We start from the raw sequence: 17202 nt of genomic DNA, 5'->3' as shown, positions 1-17202 counted from the left end.
AAAGAGCAGGAAAACACACACAACAGGAAAAAGGAGATCTGTTCCTTGCTCCAAAAGAATAGCACAAGCCTTTAAAATGTTCACAAGGTGAAAAGAAGAGTTTAATATTAGCCTTTTCTTTCTATTTCAGCGTGAACCTTTATGAAGAGCAAACTGTTATTTTACTGTCCCCCATAGGCATGATTATCATAATGATTAAAATGACTGACTAAGCAGAAACAAAAATAAGGCGCTACAGTTCTTATCCCTTAACTAGAAAAAACTAACATGATAGCTCCCAGTGGAGGACGTGTCAGAAAACGGACCTCGCTACGAGCAGCGGAGGAGCAGCTGACACTAACTGCTGATGTCCGTGTCAAAACAGAGTAGTGATGACTGTCTAGGGTTACACGCGGCATATTTAGCTGTTCTTAATGGATTCCTTTTGTACAGTGACTCTAACGTCAGAGTTTGGAGTCATCACTCGGTTTAGAGTCACAGTTGATCGGCAGAAATTGAATTCAAGTCATTTCAAGTAATTTCAAGCAAGAATTCCAACAATGTTCTAGTTGCAGCTTCACTAGAGGGAGAATTTTCTGCTTTGCTTTGATTTCATTAAAATGAAAATGAAAATTTCTTTCTAGTTTTTAATGTTTTTCCTGTAATAATGAGCAGAATGAAGACATCAACATGAAATCCAGAAAATCAGAAACAGCATTTTGAGTTTTTTCTAAAACTGTATGAACTAAATTATGAATATAAGAAACAATTAACAGACTAACCAATTATGAAAACAATTAGATGTGATTAGATGTGGCCCAAATAAAAGCTTTAGTAGTTATTTGATCTTTGTTTCCAAATCAAGAATGTCAAGTAAAGGACATAATTGTAACGTTTTCTGACAAGAATGAATCTTTTATATATATATCCCCATTAGCAACTAAACTTGAAATTAAATCAGTTTATACATATTTATTACTCAGATTTGGCTGATGTCTAGTGAAGCGGCTCCACCTCTTAATTTTAATTGCTATATGTGTATGAGAAGAGACAATTAACAACAAAGAACAAACTCCTTCATCCAGTTTGTCGTGATACGAGAACACGTTGTCATGACAGGACTGTGACAGCGATTTTTGCCCTCAGGTGAAGAACACTCAGTGACCCGGATCAACCAGATCTTTAAGCCTGTGGAGGATAAAAAGCGAGGGAGAGGCCCGTCTCTTTTTTACTGCGGGACACACCCAGAGCTGTGACACAGAGGCACGTGCAAGTTACTGACACATGCCACTTCCCGATAACAGATCTGTTCCTCTCTGTGTGCCTCAGTACACAAGCAGATGGATGATATCAGTCCACTACTTCATGCTTCCATCAGTAATCCATACAAAACAGGGGTCGGGGTTGAAGAATGGAGTGGTTGAGTCCAAATGGCATGGCCCAGTGCACCGAAATCACCATTGAATAATCGATTGATTAACCTTGAAAATAACCATTTAAATTTCATACTTGCCAAATAATATCAACTAGCTAGGAGCCAAAGTAGCTGCAACAAAATTGTATCTTTGCTCTTGCAGCAAATTAATATGACTCAAGAACACCATACATTGTATTCTGTTCATAACAATATTTTTAAATTGGTGTGACGGTTTGATATCTGGGGGGATTGTACAGGCCGGTTTTGATTATTGAGGGGGTGAAACCCCTCTATCCCCTTCATAAATTATGTCCTAGAACCAGGGAATACAAATATTTATAACAACCTGAACTTCTAAAACAGGTTTATTTTACAGGTTATTCAAATTGCACATAGGGTTTTTTACTGCATAAAACCCAAAAGATGATTGGTAAACTGCTGCTGCTGTTGCTGTTAGAGACAGAACCTACCAACCACAGTCAAGACAATATCCGCATTAGCCTGTGTATGGTGTTAATGTCCTGCCTTGATGTACGATAGAAGCAGGAAAGCGGGAACAGCATAAATCAATGCAGGACTGTTGATTTTGACCTTGCTCTCCACCGCTAAGACTCTCATACATCAAAAATAATGGAGAACAAACTCTGCTTCAGTGCTAGTTGTAGGCGTAATGGAAGGAACTAGTAGCTGCATAAATCAACATGCTGATTGTTGACTCTTGCCGGGCTGTCTTTTCCCCCCAAAATACGGAAAACAAACTACGGCTCTGCCAGAAACAGAAACACACACACACATATATATATCTCACCCGTCTGCAAGACATGTTGATGGATCTCAACACAAACACACAGACACAAGCATACGCGTGCACACACCACTGTATGTATGTGTGTCATGGTTTGGTTCATCTCTGTCTGGGAAAACTCAAACATTACGTCAGAATACACACACACTGCTACACACTCACAACTAAACTCAACTCTCTGTCATGCACGCACACACACACGCACACACACACGCACACACACACGCACACACAAACACACACACACACACACACTTTCCACTCCTGGAGAATCGGACGTTTCCTGCGAGTGCTGGGCCCGACGGGAAAAATGTCTGGACAAACTTAAAGACGCACAAGCGCGCGCACACGTACACATGCAAGACACATAAACGGAACATTTTTAACCCACAATGTTGACTTTATATTCCTTTCCAGAGCCCTCTCTGTTGGAGCGCCGGCCAAGTGAAGCAGCCTTTCCCCGCTGAACACTATCGGGAAGGGAAGACTGGGAGGGTTCAGGGGGCCTCAGTGATGTCAATGGGGGTTGGACTCCATTCAAAAAAACTGGACTTTAATCAAAATCCAAAGCCAAATACGATCACTGTAATTTCTTTAATGCAGAATTTTCACAGCAATAAAAACACGCTTTAATATTTCTCAGTGTCACAAATCAAACAGTGCCTCCGAGCCATCAACTTTCCCTTTGATTTGATTCTCCTATAAAGCTCTTCTATAAAACCCTGTGACTGATGCCAAAGCATCCTGCACTTTTCCTCGACTGTAGCGAGGAATGGATTCTATAATGATTTTTGCGACGAGAAACTGAATGAATGCCCTGAGCCATATAATTCCTTACATAATCTCAGTTTATAATTCAGATTCAACAAACCGCACTTTAAAGCACACCTGCAGGAGGATTAACAGCCAAGTTTAACTGGGTATTCTCCACTTCTTGCAAACGATTTATCATAATCAGTTCATATCATTGCATACGACAGGTGCATAAGAAGAGTGCATTAACAGGATTGGAAATTACAATTATAACATAAAACAACATTTTGTGGTTTAGATCATTGATATAATTATAAGTTTATGATATATATCTGCATTTCTGTTTTTCCACAGCACAGGTTTGAACTCATGACTGTGCACTAAGGGTGTAACAATACACAAAAATCATGGCTTGGTGTAAACCTTGGTTTTAGGGTAGTGGTTTGGTTGGTTGTACAGCAAATATAAGAAATACAAAAAAAAAAATTACTTTAAATTGAACACTACTTTACTTAATAGTTTAAGTACTGCTGTTACTGGATGCAATGTACAAATAAAGTTAATTTACAAGATTAAATTAATAAAGAAACCAGGGGCTTGTTTACCTTCAGCATGATTTTAAAACCCATGTTCTTGCAACATGTATTGCTGCATAGCCACTGCTATAAAAACATCAATGATATTTACTATTTTAGTGTTGATACCCGACCGGGTCCAGCTAGGTTCAGAGAAAGTATTAGATATGATATTTGGGTTCGGACACAAAATACAGAATGTCTGTCAGGTTCAGGTTGGGCTTTGTAAAAATTTCTCTCGGGCAGAGAGAGACATAAAATTGCGAGCCCTGCCGCACTGGTCTGAATTGTTAGCAAGAGGTTGCTTTGATGCTATGTGGAGCAGGGAGTGGGCACTGCACTCACGGAAACACTCAGCGCACAAAAGGCCTCACTGAAAGATTTTGGTACAAATACGTGTGCCATTGGTCTGGAGTCGTCTTCAACAACACTGTGGTTCCTCAATACGTTTGTGTTCCACTTTTCAATCACTAACTCATCTGGTATCATGCATCACTTTTCTTCACTCTCTTTCCTTTCCATATGTCCTCCTCTCCATCTCCTTCTGTAAAACTGAACTCCATCAAAGCTACCTCACTCACAAGTATTATTCAGGGGAGACTCTTTACACCCTCAGAACTATTTGAAACACTTTGCTTCACAGCCCCACATGTATACTCGAGGTAACATTGGTGGCCCACGGTGCGATATTACTGGAATACAACCAGGATATGTTCGAAAAACAAAGCAAAAAGTACTTATTTTATCTTATCCTTCAAGACATGAGTCAAATTTTAAAACTGCTTTAAGTGCCTGGTAAGATAAATCCAGAGTATTCTCCAGCTTCACAGCATGCCAAAATAATCCTGAACATTTTTATTATTTGAAAAACAAAAACATGTTTTATCTCATCCCACAACAGGCACGTCCCTCGAGGTTGCAGTTAAATCTGGTAAGGTGCACATCAAATATGCGAGAGCACACGCCCCTCCTTATGCTTTGCACAGGTATAAAAGTTGCGTGCGTCCAAGCGACTGGGAAAACAGAAGCCCGACCGACAAAGTCCCAACGCTAAACTGTCAGCGCCACTCCCTGACTCGTCTAAAAGAGTGAGAGAGTGAGAGAAAGGAGTGGTGAAAGAGAGAGAGGTTCTCACGACGAGGTGAAATCATCCTCTAAAGAAAAGGCAGAAGACAACTTGTGTGTGAAGCAGTAAAAAGCCTAAAAGCCATGTTGCAGAACAAACGCCATGCCCCCCACTGTGCTATTCCACCCATCGCAACGCACACACACTCACACGCGGTCCCTAAGTAAATTTAACTGTCAGCCGTAAAGTTTTTGACTATAGAGGGTGATTTTGCCCCTTTTCTCTCTCCACTTTTCCTCCTCCCCCTCCCATGTCTATGTAAATTAGTTCCTCATCCATCCTTCTGTCCATCCATCCTTCCTTCTACACTTCATTTCCTATCCCTCCTTCCCTTGAACATAGGGGATGTTGTCTCATTCTGACAATGTTTTTGTGACTCATTTCAGTTCCACTCATCCCTCTTGCCTCTAAATTTTTCCTCCGCCATACCTTCATCTGGCAATGCATCCATCCATACCTCTGTCTTTCTCTTTCTGTCTACCCACACCACAGGCAAAGTCTGACCACAGACACCCCCATCTGCTCCCCCTTTCCTTATCTCCTCCCTCCTACCTCTCCCGAAATGAGAAACTACGCTTCCCTCCCTCTTTTTTATCCATGCCTCCTTAACCCCCACCCCCCAATACACACACACACACACACACACGCTTCTGACTGTGGGCCTCTGACACCCATCTTCTCATCTCCCCCACAAAAGTCTCAAAGACCCCCAGATGTGTGCCCCCTTAATTTCCATTTCAAAAAAAGAGTCACCTCCCTCCCTCCATCATCCATATAGCTGTGCACTCCCACACACACAAACACACAGAGCGGACACTTCAAAAACAGTCACACATGCACATAAAAAAATCTGCAAAATCATACATATCCCCAAAAAAACATGCTGACCATGACAAATATCACTAATCTGATCCTTGAGAGTGCAGAACAGTTAAAAACATTGTGTGATATTTCTCCAAAAATGCTGACCATACAAAATACTATTTATCCCTAATTTAAGATGCATTCATATGTTTGATAAATGTATTACTTAAGAGAAGCATCTTAAAACTTGAATCTATTAAATAAATAGGACTTGGTTAAATGCCACAATCTTCTATTTATATTTCTGTAAAAAGATTTTATATCACAACCACTCTGAGGCCAAGGAATCAAATCAGCACTGCAACAAAAGATTAGCAATTGATCTGGGGATTATTTGGATTTAATGATTCATTCACAAAAATCTCATTGAGTCGTCTTGTTCTGTCCGATGAACAGTCTAAAAATCAACGATTTTACCATTATAGATGTTAGATAGAAATCCATAAAAGACTTTTGAAAAGCTGAAGGGGGCTATTTTATTATCTACGTTGCTGATTTATTTCAGTTCATTAATTGGCTGATCAATACTGCTCTTCCCTAGTTGCAATAAACAAAATATCTATAGTTAGGAGCTGGTCCAACTACATTTCAAACTGTGATCAGATCTCATTTGAAATCAGTTCAGCAGTGTCATACAGACACAACCCCATCACTGGCATTAAACACTGTAGACTGGGGGACACTGGAAAAAAAAAAAACTATCTAGCCATGGCTGTGGTTTCCTGCTCAATGTCAAATGTTTCACTCTATGTCAAAGGATTTTCCTCACATACAACACACACATCTCACTTAAGTATTCATACCAGGACAATATGCTACACCTTCAAAAAATGCTGCGTGAGAGAAAAATGAATTGCAGTAGTCAAAGATGAGTCTCTGCTTCTTTCTAACTTGTGTGGGTTTGAAGTGAAGCTCTGAGGGCATCAGCTCAAACTGTGTGCAGGGGCTGTGCCCTGTAAAGCCCAAAGCTGCTGCTGTGGGATTATCAGTATCAGTAAACCAAGCCCAGCCCCACCTCGCAGAAAACAGGTGAGATGGTTTAGCTGCATCCAACCTCATTTCACTGGTTTCTTTCAGATTTGGGCACAAATGTCCAGCAGGACCAGATGGAAGTTGGGAGGGGGTCATATCTCACTTTGCTTTCTTTTCGCAGTCTTGTGTTTTTAAAGCCGGCCAGCCAGGGTTACATGAATAAAATAACACAACAGGCCAGACTGGCCATTCGTCAGTTACAGTTACTAGATCAATGCTTAATTTCTCGTAATGTTTTTTCAACAGTCCACAAAGCCAGAGGCACAAACATACATACATACACACACACACACACACACACACAAAATGAGCAGAGGCTATTCGCTTTAAGAAAAAAAAAAAAAGAATGTACATGTTCGTCGTTTAAATCATAGTTTTAATTTGACGGGACGCCGTAAAAAGTCTGCCCCTTATTACACACACACACACACGAAGGCCCACACTGACAGACACACGCATGTATGCACACAGAGTGAGGACAAAGACTACTTTGAAAAGTTACTCAGCCACCAGATGTTTTAGCCAGATCCCAGACTACAATACTAATGGGGCTGTACGTGTGTGTGTGTGTGTGTGTGTGTGTGTGTGTGTGTGTGTGTGTGTGTGCGCTCGCAAGAGGGGGAGTAAGCGCAGTACCTTTTAAAGAAGCTGCACGTACAGTGTATAGTCATAACTATACTATTTAAGAAATGAAACTTAAGTTTTAATTTAACTTATCGTGTGTGCACACACACACGTGCACACACACGTGCACACACACACACATTCATTTTATAAAATGAAACACATCATAGCTGACAGGGTTAGTATTGCGTGCACATAAACAAATGCACAGGATGTAGAGCATTTTACAAACACACACACCCATCCATGACATTAAGAGGTATGACTTTGTGATAATGCAGGATGACTGTGAAATGCACAATGGGACAAAACACACATTTGCTGCAGAAAAAGTTTAACAAATCAAACCTCTGAAGAAATATTATTGTGACCGAGAAGGAAACAATAGCAAACAAATGTCAGCGTGTATTTACACTCGAAATCAGAAATAATTGCAATCTCAGAGCGAGTAAATGGAGTATTTTGACAGTGGTTGCAGTCTGATCAAACACGCGTGACACTAACAGTCTTTCTTGGTTTGCATTACGGTAAGAGAGATTTGTAGATAAAGATACGGCATGAGGGAAAGGAGGTAGGAGAGAAATGAATGTGTAGATGCGAGTGAGCAGGTTCTTGGTTTGACTACACACACACACACAGAGAGAGAGAGAGAGAAGAGACGGTTGACCTTCAGGACAGAGATCTCCAATCAGTGAGTCAGATCTGACCTCAACCGAGGGAGATAAGTGCTGATAGACTGTTAGAGTAACTGATAACTATCTATCAACAATGCTCAACTGTCTGGGAATGAATGTTCTCCAACACTGAGAAGCCTGTTGCCATGAGAAGTGGTGCATTTCTGATTTATTTGAAAGACGTACAGGAGCAGATGCCATATTAATGAAATATATTGAGCTGCAGAGGCTTCAAATCACCTGCGAACACACAACAACCACTTCACAAATACCTGCAAAAACTCATAACTCAGACTTATAGCAGCTCAACAGGAAGCTGATGTTATATGAAATACAGTTATTTTAGCCCTCATCTGTCACAGCTATTCTAACTTGTTGATAGAATAAGAACAAATCAAACCTGGGAAAGTCAAAAAGCTGGTGGATGTGTTGATTCACATAAAATCAAATCTTTCACTTGGAAAGGTTGATTGTGTAAACTTTTACTTTTATCCAAGTAGCTCTTTTGATTAAAAAAAAAAAAAAATAAGAAAATAGCTGCGACTGCTACTCCAGAAAAGTCTCGCTGAATTAAGCAGTAAGGACTTAAGGAAAATTCTCCATCTGTGTGTTCACAGCCTTTTCAGCCTCAACACAAAGACGCCGGCAACATAAATCACGTGCAAATTCATGCCACTTGTGCAAGTGTCACATTTTACATGGCTAATTTTCACCATTCATCTGCTGGATATTGTGTGAAAACTAGAAGAAATTACAGATGGAGTCATGCTCATGGGAACACTGGAGACCAGAATACGAATGTAATCTAAATCCTTTTGAAAGTATTCTAAAGATCTTGTCGTAATAACCTTCTATGTAATCTCTACCTCGCTGCATTACCTGACACAACACTAAATATATTACTTATACCACATCTGTGTGTCTACACTGGCTTTTGAATGTGTATCTAATATTTGCATTGAGAAAATTATAATCTTGTTTTCTTAAAAAAGGATTACTTGTAAATATTGTGTTGGGCTAACTCTGCAAATTGTGAAAAACATGCTACATTTTTACAAACTTACTTTAAGATACAAGTTTGATAAAGTTTCTAAAAAGAGTATATTTTATATCACGACATCCTGACACATACATGCTCCGCTTTGCTCTGACAAGTAAACACCAAACTGGTACAATTAATTCAAATTTAAAATAGTATCCTGCAAAACCTAATTTATACTTTAAGATAGATTATTTTGCATTGTTTTAAGATGTATAAAATATATATATTCAGCAGGAGTGCTGTAAAAGAGATAAACAATTTAAGCAGATAACCCAAATAAAACATTTTAGCTTCCCTGCATAAGAACAAATGGTGTGAAAAATACATGTGAAAAGATGAAATGATAAATGTCCCTGTGAGACCCTGATGTGACAGCTGGAAGTGTTTTGGGTCCACTCTACTAACCACAATCTTTTAAAATACCACTGCTGTGGGGAAAAGCAATATTGGAGCTCATTCAAATTCATTATGCAAGGATTAAAACTTTAAAAAGGGCAATTGCAAAATTGATTCTCCTTTAATGATTTTTGCTGCGGGTTTTGGCTCAATATCTATTGTGACAAGTTATTGTAATTGGATGTTACCTTTTAATGTGGAGCCACATTTTCAAAGGTGAAAAGTGGAACGTTTTATTGACCATTATCACAATGAGACCCACAACGTCGGTGGACAGGATACATCAAACTTACTTTTAATGCACCCTCAGTGTAAACAGGTTGACAGACCATATTTACAGACTCAGTAAAAACCTATTCACAATTATCTTACAAAGCAGAGTTAATACAATAAACTGGAGCTTCCAAACTTTTCTTATTCATATTAAGATCTCTTTGAAATCAACATTTACAACACCGCCGTCTGTTTTATTTCAAGATAACTGACAACTGTTTAGAGCCACATTTCTTTCCCTAATGACAAACAGTCATCAACATACGCTTTTTTCTTTTCTTTATTTCCTTTGCAAAACCTTGCAACACTGGAGCAACACCTGCAGTACAACTTGGAGAAAGACGAGCAGCGATTCAAAGCCACACAACTTATAGGACTCGTGGAAAATGTGTATTTTACATCTGTATGATGAAAGCAGAAAGTCATAATTTGTCTAACATAAGGAACGTCAAGGAAAAACTGCTGCTGTGTAGTAAATGTAACAACGATCTTTCCACGAGGCGGGGCTCTTAAAGTGGAAACAGCAATTCATTTTTTCATGATTGAGCAAATGTGCGCTGATTCGTTGTCAATTAGGACATGATTTATTTGAACGTTAATTGAACACAGCACTGGAGCAAATCGCTCGCTGCGTTTTGTTTTTTCTTTTTACACTAGGTCAAAACTCACATAAACAGTGATTGATAACTAAATGTCTGTGGTGCACCGGAAGCATCAGCATTATGAGTACACTGCTGAGTCAAAACAGTCGAGAACTCGCAGCCCAAAATGCAGCAAATAACCAGCCAGCAGGTTTCTCCCCCCGAAGAGCATTCATCAACTCACTCAGGAGCCACAGCTGTTTTAAAAGAAGATTAAAATACAGCTTATGCACATTTAGAAACAATGATCTACTGCATATTTCAGCAGATATAACTTTAAAGGGGCAAACTGATGTTGAGTATTATGACCTTTTCAGTCTATAAACACAACCGCTGTCTGTATCACCACCTTCTACAAGAATATAAACCTTTATCTGCTCATCCACTACTTTATCAGTCTGCTCTATGTTGTGACAGATGAATTATTTACTCCATCAGATCAAAGGAGGAAAACTGTCCATGTTTACGATTTGTATGTCCCCAGAAAAAAAGCTAAAAAGAAAAAGTGGGAGGGAAAAAAGCATCATTTCACCATAAACCAGGACCATGTGCTCGTTATCTGAAGCAGGCCGTCTAAAAAGACTTAAAAGTCTAAAATAGACCAAAGACATTAGAGACAAACTCAAGCCTAAACAACGCTGTACTAACCACAGACGGAGAGTGGGGATGACATTTTGGGCATTTAGCAGACACTCTTTTCCAGACCGACTTCCAGTAACTGCAACAGGAGAATACGCTCAAATCCCTGTATCACTGACGTTACAGGCAGCAAATATAAAGCAATGAAAGAGCCAAAAACAATGTGCCCAGACGATAAAAATAAGTTAAAAACAATTGTGTCCTTGGGATATGAGCAAAACAAGAGAGCTGGTCATAAAGAAGTGCTAGCTGCGGAGCTTTGAGCCAAGAGCGCCAGAAGCCTTGCAAACTTTTTTTTTCTTCTTAAAAGAAACTATCCGTGACAAATGGATGTTTTCCTTTATCTGAACTGCAGGCTGGGTTGAGATGAATAACAGCTGATTGCTTTAATAGATGTTATCTTTTCCTGCTTATTTGAAACTGTGAGAGTTAAGACGGTTCACGTTCATAAATAAATAGGAACAGAAATGAAAAATAAATTGAAGCTCTGTGTCTGCAAAACAGAATAGGTCCTTCAAAACTTGAAATCCCATGTGATCTTTTTAGGTTTAAACAATATGACATGTGCTACATTACTAAGATGGACTGAGTGCAGACTTTATTTGAGACGGGATCTAAATTTGCAGGTATGGAGATGGTAATTTAATGTCACCTGTAAACATGTCAGCTATAATATCTGAGCAAGGCTTCCCCATGTCTAATTAACTGACGCATCAAAACACACAAAGGAAAACAGCTAAAATACACAAAAGTAGAACAGGAGGGTTAAATACAGGAGTAAAATCAAAGTTTTGATTTGTGAAGGCAGTCGCTCTTAGTTCCACTTTAGTCACAGTCTCTATATTATCCAGCTCAACAGATTATTAGAGCCGTTATCTCCTCAAATCAGGGAACAGACTGTTTTTCACTTCCTCAGACACATCTGTGCTGAGTAACAGGTTTGTGAATGAGATTACCCAATTTTCTAGACAGCGATAACAAGCCAAGATAAACTAAAATCAGCCCTTATGTTAGCTGCGTCGTATAATTTAACACAATGAAATGGAACAAAGCATGGAGAGGACGCATGTCAGTGGAGGAACGGCAGCAAATAAGCAGAAGTTACTGCTGGAATTATTCACTTTACTATTAAAGCTGGTAATGTAAAGCAGATTAAGTCACGTACTGGAAGAACAGTTGCAAAAGTTTTCCAAACTTCAATCAATACTATAAAGGCTTTCCAGTTGATAAATATGGTCTTATCTTGCGTATGTGAGATTGTTCACCGTACAGTGTAATATTCACAGTCCCAATTGGGTTTCTACAACTTCCTCTGGTCTTGAACAACTACTTGTAAAAATGTCTTGATGTAATGTTTAAATATTCCTGTCTTGTTGTACCCCCCCCCCCAATTTTAACGTAAAAAGCTGATTTCAACTTTGATAACTACAGTTAACGGCTTTAAGAAATGATTGTGTACAACAAATATTTCCATGCCTACTTCATTTCAAAGGCAGCAAAATCAAGTGCGCCTGTACCAATGAAATCACTAGAATTCTACCCCAAAAAAGTGGCTTGAATTGGGCTGAAGTCTCCTTTTACACTCCATCTCACACAGGCCCTTTTTTTCCCTCCTCTGGTAACGCAGCACTACTATGAAACGACCAAAGACAAATGCATGGCAGCCCACAAAATCACTACAGTTGTTCCTCATGTCTTACAGAACATCAAACCATCAATAAAACTCAGGAGATACATTCCAGCTAGTTGAACAGGACGTTTCTGACTTCCCTCTCTCCATGTGTTCTCTCCCTCTCTCTCCCCCCAAAACTTTCTCTCTTCCCAGTTCCACCGCAGAGGCTTCACATATTGCAGCCATATGAGTAAGCCATGGCTGCCTCCGCCGCTTGTACAGACGCAGACGCACACAGGAAAAAGTGCTGTGCTCTCTCCCACTCTGTCTCACACACGTTCAGGAAAGACTTTTACAAGCAGAGGTTCTCTTTAGGAAGTCGTCAACTGTTTTGACGTTTAATAGGAGCAGCGAACAAGGCCGTAAGATACAATAATATCCAGTGTCTGGAAAGAGGAAAAAATTTTAAAAGGTTATAGAGCTGCACTGTTACATTGATAGATAGTTTTCTTACCAAATTTTATAAAAACTTGTTTGAAGTTTATAAAAGTTAAACACTGTGATATTGCATGTGTGGATCTTTTCAGAAATAAGAATATGTTATCAGGACATACAACTAAGAGCAGCAATATGCAGGCTGGAGTGTGTTGTATCTTACGAAAACATGAACACACAACTCAGCAGCAAAATAGCACGTAAAACTATTTCCAACTGTATCAAAAGTAGATGTCTGTCAAAAAGCACTTGATCCTGACCTTGAGGTGCTGTGATCATTATCAAACTACCAAGTCTGCATCATCATATCAGATTACAAATTAATTAAAAAGTAATATCAATAGGAATTTTTCGTAATAAGTAATGCGTAATAACAACAACAATGTGTCATCATCATAAATCTCACAGAAGACAAGCGGCTTACAATCCTTTCCGTCCTTAAGTAAAATTCACATAAGTCATGTGCTTTGAAAATACTCATTTAAAGCATTTACAGCTTCAGAGTAAGATTAGAGCCACAGAATGCTGACTTTAAAAACTTCAAACTTAACTTAAAAAGTCTTGTGAATCTTTTTCTGCATTTGTGTCTTTACTCAAGTGATCCCTATAGTTACACACACATATACTTGTTCTCTGCTGCTGTGGAAAAACATGGAAAAGTTGGAAAAAACTAAGATTTTTCAGAGGGAAAACTTTTTAACAAAATACTGGAAGGCAAAGATAGTAAACTTGGTTTCACTTTTTTTTTTTAAGTCTGTGCAACGTTGTTTGTACAGTGATTTCTCGCACAGTGATTTCTGCTCATCAGTGAGTCGCCGTGAAACTTGAAGCTGATATACTTTATATTTAAAAGCAGGAATAGCCAGCAACTATTTCACAACTACACAAACTTGTTTCCTTATGACTAAATTAAATAGTAAAATAGAGAAGTGTCAGCTTTTTTGAAACAGCTGTTAACAAGTGTTTGGGGGAGTCACAGTTAAGACCTGTTTTTTTTTTTTTTTTTAAACGGAGGTTATCTGCTGAATAAAAGTCGCTCCACACACACTCAGTAGTTTCGCAGTTTTCTCTGTTTTGTGGGGGGGACCAGAGTTGGAGAACTGTGAAGGACTATGTAAAAAGCTTCCTCGCAGTGTGTGCCTCATTGTACTGGCTTCACATACTCTGCTCTCCCCTCTGAGTTGTCATGCCTACCCGGCTCCCTTATCTCAAAGGAACATCACAGTTTCTTACGACAGGAGGAAAGAAGAGGGGAGCTGGGTGAGGGGGGGGGAGAAACTTTTTCAAAGTGGAGTGGAAATGGCAACTCAGGCTTCCCGGCATCACTCATGAAAAAAAGTTCAACAATAACAACAAACAAATAAATAAATGTTGAAGCTAGTGCGTGCTTGTTTTGCTTTGAAGCAGATAGGAGAGGATGTTTTTTGGGGAGGAGGGGGGGTCTTTTACGACAATCCACATCCACCATGCGCTCCAAACAATGAGAGAGGTGCAAGAAACAGCGCCATATCTGCTCTTAAGCACCTAATAAACACAATTGCCTTTGATCACCACTTCCCCACTTGCACCCCAAACAAACTACGAGCATCCAAAAGTAAAACGAGTTCAGCTTTAAAGCGCAAACCTCAGTTACTGCGACGTGCGGCAGCAGCAAATCTGAACTTGAGTGTGCGGCGTCAGATTTAAAAAAAATAAGTTATCAATGAAAATGACACAGTAAAAGTGAGTTGGAGTAGTTGTGGGGAGAAGCTACCGGGCGACAGACACACACAAAGTCACCGCCGGCTTCCACGGGCTCGGGATGCCGCTGAAGGAGGAGAAAATAGTACAGAAGAGACAACTTGTAGGAAAAAGGAGTAAAACACAAAACCTACTTTGAGGCGACTAAGTCACTCCGCGTCCCCTCGCTGCCGCCTCCAAACTCAGCCTTTAAATCAAAGCCGTCCCCCCGGTAGCCCCCTTTCAATTTGTATTTGTGTAGCGTCTGTGTGTGTGTGTGTGTGCGAACCTAAATGTAAATGTGCCATGTGAATTCAAAGCAAAGCGGTGCTGCTCTTTTTTTTCTCTTCCTCCTCCTCCTTCTCTCTCTCTCTCTCTCTCTCATTCACCCCAGATCCCTCTTTTTTTCTCTTCCTGACCGACTCTGCTCAGGCCGTTAGTTACATAAGACGCAAAGCGGCTGCTGCCCGTCGTAAAAACTAGTAACGGCTAACGCTGTTGATATTGTTGCCCCCCTCCCCTCACCTCTGTTAGCAAACACATCTCCGGGCTTAGCGTCCCCTTCCCGAGGACAGACCCTCATCTTCCCCGCACACCACGCGTTTCCCCTCGGCGTCTACGCACCGAGCATCGCCGCCGCCGCCGCTTTGTTTTCTTCCTTCCGCGCACTGTGACTGCAGCAGCAGCTAGCAGCGAGCAGCTAATGTTGCTAGCGGCGCTGTCGTGGAGCAGCTTACCTGTTGATCAAAAATAAGCATTAGCCTCTTTTCTCTGTGTGTCTGCAGCCTGTTAAGATGGAGGCTGCTCTGCTTGGCTGCTTCGTCTCTTTCAGGGCTTTTTTTTTTGTTTGTTGTTGATGATGTCGGACGGTGTGACTGTGGCTTGTCTCTTGGTTTTTTTTTTTTTTCTCTCTTTGGTCTGAGGGAGAGTTGGAGGCTAATTTTGTTCAGTGCTGTCGCAATATTCCGACGTTCATGTAGTTTTCATAGTTTTTTTTTGTTGGGTCACAGAGAAGCAGAGCAGAGGAGAGCAGCTGGTGGGGTTCTGATGGGTTTTCAGGATTTTGTTGTGGATCAGAGGAGAGTGATCGCTCTGCTGTGACAGCACCTCTCTGCCTGTGGCCATGACGTCACAGGAGGAAGACACAGCAGCTCTATTAATATCAAGAAGCCTCGGTCTTAAAGTGACACACACACCGTCATCGCACTCATTTACACAGACGACAGTAAAATCAAAGACAGTCAGGAACTCTGGCTCTTAAAGTGACACACACTGTCATCTTATTTATACATAAACAAAATCAACCATACTTTCATATAAGAGTGTCTCAAAGTTACACACACTCTACTTTTATTTATGTATAAACAAAATCAACGATACATATAAAAGTGTCTCAAAGTTACAAACGATCTACTTTTATTTTTTATAAACAAAATCAACGATACTTTCATATAAAAGTGTCTCAAAGTTACAAACGATCTACTCTTATTTATGTATAAACAAAATCAACTATACATATAAAAGTGTCTCAAAGTTACACACGATATACTTTTATTTATGTATAAACAAAATCAACGATACTTTCATATCAAAGTGTCTCGAAGTTACACACACTGGCATCACACTTATTTTTTTACACAGATAATAATGAAGAAATCAAAGACACTGCAGTCAGAAACTCTGACTCATAAAGTGATACACTGTCATCCTATGAAAACAAAATACACAACATTAAAAAGAGTGTCTCTTAAAGGGATAGTTCACCCAAAAATGAAAATTCACTCATTAACTCACCACTATGCTGATGGAGGGGAAGTGTTTGAGTCCACAAAACACTTTTGGAGTTTCAGGGGTAAATAGCGTTGCAGCCAAATCCAATCCAATTGATGTAAATGGGGAATGATTCTTCAAACGTAATAAAAAAACATAACATGCCTCCCTACTGTGTCATCCAAGTGTCAGTAATTCAAAGCAACATTCAAATTTGACTCGTACAGCGTCATTTACACCATGTTTTTAGCCATAATGTGCTCCGATATCCTGCTTCTAGTTAAAGCTGATCTAGCCTCACGAGAACTCCTGATTGTTGACAGAACTCGCAATAGCTGCAGTTACTGCTGCAGTTACTGCAGCAGTAACAACAGCGGACATTAGGAGGACAACAGCGGACATTTGAGCTAAAAAGAAATCTGTTCGATTCATAATGAAACTGCTGCGGTTTAGAGGTGTGCGTTCACACCTGTATCTAGAGCTGTCCACTTGTGATTTGATCATAAGAACCAAATGTTAATACCAGCTGTGCACGGGCCCGCTAAAATTAATCAAATACATTACAGTCGAGAACTCTGACTCTTAAAGTGACACACACTGTAATCCTCTATTTGCTCTGAACTCCGGAGATGCAAATGCAGAAACAGTGACCACTAAGGTGACACACGCCCTGTTATCACAGTAGACGTTTTTGGCAATAATTCCAGAGAATGTTCAATTTTATGGACACTCTCTGACGTTCATTTCTGGAAACAGTATTTGAAAT

The 17202-nt window shown here is 39.9% G+C and overlaps 1 protein-coding gene across 5 annotated transcripts in view; it reads right to left on the bottom strand.

Moving 5' to 3' along the window:
* The window catches only part of trps1 (trichorhinophalangeal syndrome I), a 108435-nt gene extending 91710 nt beyond the window's left edge, over positions 1-16725 (bottom strand). The window contains exon 1 of one of the 5 annotated variants that reach the window (XM_020102023.2): positions 14822-16725. The gene's annotated coding sequence lies outside the window, so the exon portion shown is untranslated. The remainder of the gene's footprint in view (positions 1-14821) is intronic. The other 4 variants (XM_020102024.2, XM_069516775.1, XM_020102025.2 and 1 more) reach the window with 4 other exon arrangements.
* Between the last annotated feature and the right edge of the window lie 477 nt (positions 16726-17202).

This window comes from Paralichthys olivaceus, chromosome 20, assembly GCF_024713975.1.
Source record: "Paralichthys olivaceus isolate ysfri-2021 chromosome 20, ASM2471397v2, whole genome shotgun sequence".
NCBI lineage: Eukaryota > Metazoa > Chordata > Actinopteri > Pleuronectiformes > Paralichthyidae > Paralichthys > Paralichthys olivaceus.
This window is presented reverse-complemented; position numbering and strand designations above follow the sequence as displayed.